Here is a 5,500-nt window from a genome sequence, read left to right on the forward strand (position 1 = left end):
CGGGGGGATGGGGGAGGCTAGGGGACTGTCTTGGGCGGGGGGAAAAAATGGACACATATGTAATATCCTTTGTAATAAATAATAAAATTTAAAAAAAAAAGCCTAATATGCAAATTGTCCCCTCGTTCCGCTAGGAGTTTAACAGCTCAACCAGTCGCTATGATGTGCACTGACCACCAGATGCTCCAACCAGTAGGTTAGCTTGCTGCTGGGGTCTGGCCAATCAGGACTGGGCAAGACGGAGAGACAGGGCCAGACATGCCCTGAAGCCCTTCTGCGGTCCCTCCTGCAGTCCCTCCCTGGCCACCAGCCCTGATCAGCCCTGATCAGGACTGGGTGAGATGGCCCTGATCTCTGGCCAGGCAGAGGGGCCCCACCCAGGCATGAATTCCATGCACCAGGCCTCTAGTATAATAATAAAGTCCTAATTATTCCATCTCTATTTGCAAAGATAGATCCTTCAGTGTTAGTAATTAGAGGATTATGCCATTCTCAGTCCTTACATAATAATATTCAACAACCAGGTAGATTCAATTCTATATTTGGAAGTGGAAGCCAGAGAAAAAAGAAGCCAAAAATGTTACATGTAATGATTTAAAAAATGAAGCTAGAAGTGGGGAATGCAGATGTTCCAGGAAGCAGAAGGGGAATGAAAACAAGGTGAATCCATGTTTTACCACTTCCCCCAAGAGGCCGACAAACGTTGAGGAGAGTTCAGTACAATCTTGGGATGATGAGTGCTTTGCTCAGTGGATGAATCCTCTGGATGGTTAACCAAGAAGGGATAGACAAGAAGCCCTTGGTTCTTATCGACCATCCCCCTGTGTGCTCAGACATCTCATTATGAGATCATCTGAGATGGTAACTTTCAAAACATGAAGCAACCCCATAATTTGAACGGCAGTTGGTTATTTTCTTCCTACTGCAAAAATCTTAAATGTTTTGGTTGGGTTTTTTTTGTTTTGTTTTGTTTTTTAACAAGTAGAAGAGTTTCCTACCATTGAACTCAAATTATTTAACATAAAACCTAAGACCTTTTTTTTTTTTTTTTTTTGGAAAGTCCTGCATTCTAGCCAGCATTGCAAAACTACATTATAATTCTTTAAGTGATAGCAATGAGATCAAAGGGACTCACCCTAGAATTAGCTTTAAAGTAAATGACTGGGGCTTCCGGGAAAGGAGAGAATGTGTGTTTACTAACCTTCTCTCCCTAAAGCCCAGTGAAATGAGTAAAATAAACTGTCCTTTCCCTCAAAGGATATCTTTAGTAATGATAATCAAAGATAATAGTAACCAAGTTTGGACTTCTTTAAAACTTTTAATTCTTTTCTTCTGGCTTTTCTGTTTGGGGACAAAAGTTCTACCTGCCCTCTCATTAAGTTTACTTGAAAGAAGCAACAACCTTACTATCTGTTCAAATTGCTCCGCTAAAAATAGCAGAAAAAAAAATTAAACACAGTGTCGTTTACTGTCTTCTTAATACTTTACAACTGTAACAGCCATTTTTGTTTACATTTTGAAACTGGGCCCAGAGAAGAAAAAGCCCATCCATTATAGGAAGCTTCTAAAAGTTAAAAGTACATGTTTTTCTAAGAAACCCTTCATTATTCCTTCCTATTCTGTGGATATTGGATGGTACTGATAATACAGGGATGGGCAAAAGTAGGTTGACAGTTCTGAGTGTGCAAAACACAGCATTTACTCTTGTATTATTATTATTATTATTATTATTATTATTTATTACTGCATTGTTCATTATCATTATTAGACTACTTTTTCCCACCCCCGTATATTAGCTTCAACAAGGAAAAGATTCTCCTGGTTGGCATGGCTCAGTGGTTGAGCATCAACCTATGAACCAGGAGGAGTCACAGTTAGATTCTCGGTAGGGCACATGCCCGGGTTGGGGCTCAATCCCCAGTGTGGGGCGAGCAGGAGGCAGCCGATCAATGATTCTCTCTCATCATTGATGTTTCTATCTCTCTCTCCTCTCTTCCTCTCTGAAATAAAGAAAAAATGTATTTTAAAAAAATAAAGAAAGGGATTCAAAATTTACACAATGGACTGGAAACAAAGTACTCCAGCTGTGCTCCTAGGTTTACTGCTAGGTTTCCCCCCTAACAAGCCTCACTTTCACCTCCATGCAGAATGAGGAAGCCTTACCGGCAGCCACGGAAGGAAGCCTTGGCTGTTCTTCAGAGCCCAGCATGGCCACACCATCTCTACCGTCAGAGATGGGTCTGGTGCTTCCCCAAGGCCTGGAAATAATCCCGAGAGAGGCCAGCCTTGGACCCAGCCCAGCCAAAAGTTCTGTATGAAACAAGGCAATGGCATTTCCTTGAATGTGGGCATCAGTTTAGAATGCTCACAAGGATCATGAACAAAACCAGATGGTCTCTGAGGTAAACCATCAAAGTCTCCCAGAAGTTCTTGCACTAAGAATGCCCCATCATGACTCCACTCTAAACTTCTTTAATCCTTGTGGACAGAAATAGACCAGTCCGGCCAAACCAATTCAATCCTATGTAACTAAATTTTCTTTTTTTTTAATCCACAATATTGGGACCATCTCAGGACAGACAGAGAAGACATCTACCTACTACTATTCGATTTTGCTTCAACAAGGATCAAGGCTACACTCACACACACACACACACACACACACACACAAATCTCTTCTTTTGTTGGCTCTTTGAATAGTTAGGGCTACCTAGCTGTGTTATTTGAAGAAGTATTATAATCAGTGTGGTGAGCCGGCACGGCCATGGCATACTCAGCCCCACGTTGGGCACCATATGTGCTGAGCCAGCTCAGCCAGGGTTGGTGAGCCTGAGAGGGGGCGGTGAAGGATTGAGAAAAGACAGACAAGAGAATAAAAGCTTTTTCTGGTTGGGAGGCTGTCCTCTACGATGGAGAGCTAGCGATAGCGCCATGGCCTATAAGCCGTCTCTTTATTTTATAGCCAGATTCCACGAGGCAAAGTAAGGGCATGGTTACAATGTTCTTGTGGGTCTCAAATCTACTCAATTACATGCACCTGATCAAGCTTTGTTTACTTGCTGCACCTCCTGCAGCACATATCACTTAGCCACACAGGACCACAGGTTCGGACCATAGGTTCAAGCTTACAATTATAGCCTTTGGCTATAACTGAGTTGGGAGGGATTTGCCCTCCAAGCTGGGACTTGCACGTGGCCATGAGAGAACTATGCCCTCTCATTAGTCCGAGGCTTGAACCTGTCCAAACACTGTAGCTGCTCTCCACAAATCAGCTCCATTTTATTTTTGCAGAGGAAGACCTCAGAGCCAAGTCTAGATAATGAGAAGAATGTTGGGGAGGGGGAATAAGACCTGAAATTTGCTTTTGTAAAATATAAAAGGCTATTCGTTGTGAACAGGGAACATTATTTGCAAGATATTCTGACTTTAAAGACTTGTTTCCTTCCCTTAATGTGGATTTAAGACTGCCCAATACCTGAGAATAATGTTTGACCTTGAGAGATCTGTGAATGTGTGTTTTATCTAAAGGCACCCAGAGGAGATCAACAAACATTAAGAAAATTAAGAGCCGTAGCCGGTTTGGCTCAGTGGATAGAGCGTCGGCCTGCGGACTGAAAGGTCCTGGGTTCGATTCCGGTCAAGGGCATGTACCTTGGTTGCGGGAACATCTCCAGTGGGGAATGTGGAGGAGGCAGCTGATCAATGTTTCTCTCTCATCGATGTTTCTAACTCTCTCTCTCTCTCTCCCTTCCTTTCTGTAAAAAATCAATAAAATATTTTAAAAAAAGAAAGAAAACTAAGAAAAGTCATGTTTACTTCCTGTATTGTTCTACTATACATATGTGCCCCCATTCCCACCACTCCTCCCATAACTCAGACTGGGAAAATGAACTACTGTGTGCATTCTTGTGTCTAAGGGTGTCTAGTAAGTCCTAGAGTGAAACCAACTCCTGTAGGTAGTGAGTGCAATATTGTTAAAGCAGGGTACAGATAGGCCCTGTGAACCATGTATAAAAGGTGCTCTCTCCAACAAATGACAGCAGGGCAGATGGCGGGCAGAAAGGCAACAAGCTGGATATACCTGCAAAGGGTTTAACTTTTTTGCTCAGATGCCAGAAATAGTTATATTCAAAGCATAGGCTTATGGTAGTAGTGGACATTCTGACAGGTGTAAGGTGATATCTCATTGTTCTTCGTGTGTGTGTGCTTGTTTGTTTTAATATATTTTTTATTGATTTGAGAGAGAGAGGAAGAGAGAGGGAGAAAGAGAAACATTGATGTTAGAGAGAAACACTGCTCAGTTGCCTCTGTACATGCCCCAACCAGGGATGGAACCCAAACCCAGGTATGTGCCCTGACCAGAATCAAAGCGACAACCTTTTGGTGTACAGGCTGATGCTCAACCAACTGAGCCACTCTGGCCTGGCTCTTTGTGGTTTTAATTAGCATTTCTTTGATGATTAGTGACACTGAAAATGTTTTCATGTTTATTGGCCTGAAATATGTCCTCTTTGAAGAAGTGTTTATTCAGGTCCTTTGCCCATTTTTTTAATTGGGATGTTTGTCTTCTTGGTGTTGACTGGTAGCCTTATGCTCTCTTAATATCCTCCATCACTCAGGCATATTCTACAGTGCAAGAGATCTCTAATCCTAATGATTACAAAATTGATAAGAGGGGGCTAAATATTTTTCATATCGAGGCTACTGACAATATAAGTTCAAGTTAAATATGCCTGAGGCTACTCTGCAAAATGGACTTAATTTCATCTCCACTGGAGTTACATATGCCTGGGGATACTCTGCAAAGTGGATTTCAATTATGTCTTAATTTACTTCTTAACCTGCTACCTACCTTCTTTTTTATATGCATGTGTTCTTGAAGAAAGCCACATGGAGAGATTATGCATTATTGCTTTCAAAGCAACAATATAGTAGTCGAAGAACTATTATCTTTTGTGCTGCTGGCTCCCTCCCAGCCCACACATGCTCAGACATGACCACTGATCAGTTGCCTCCACTTTCCAGAACTCAGAGGTCTGTTCTCAGCATAAGAAATCCAACTGTAAAAAGTAGGTATATTGTGCCCTGGCCGGTGTGGGTCAGTTGGTTGAGAATCATTCCATGAATGGAGAGGTCACTGGTTCGATTCCCAGTCAGGGCACATGCCCAGATTGAGAGCTCAATCCCCAGTAGGGGTTGTGCAGCAGGCAGCCAATCAATGTTTCTCTCTTTCTCTCTCCCTCCCTTTCTCTCTTTCTAGAATCAATAAAAACATATTTTTTAAAAAAATAGAAATATTGCCCGGCCAGCGTGACTCGGTGGTTGAGCATCGACCTAGGAACCGGGAGGTCACAATTTGATTTCTGGTCAGGGCACATGCCTGGTCTCGATTCCCTGCATGCATGTGGGGCATGCAGGAGGCAGCCGATCAGTGATTCTCTCTCATCTTTGATGTTTCTTTCTCTCTCTCCCTCTTCCTTCCTCTCTGAAATAAATAAAC

Source organism: Myotis davidii, unplaced genomic scaffold (genome assembly GCF_000327345.1).
Source record: "Myotis davidii unplaced genomic scaffold, ASM32734v1 scaffold274, whole genome shotgun sequence".
In the NCBI taxonomy this organism is placed as follows: Eukaryota; Metazoa; Chordata; class Mammalia; order Chiroptera; family Vespertilionidae; genus Myotis; species Myotis davidii.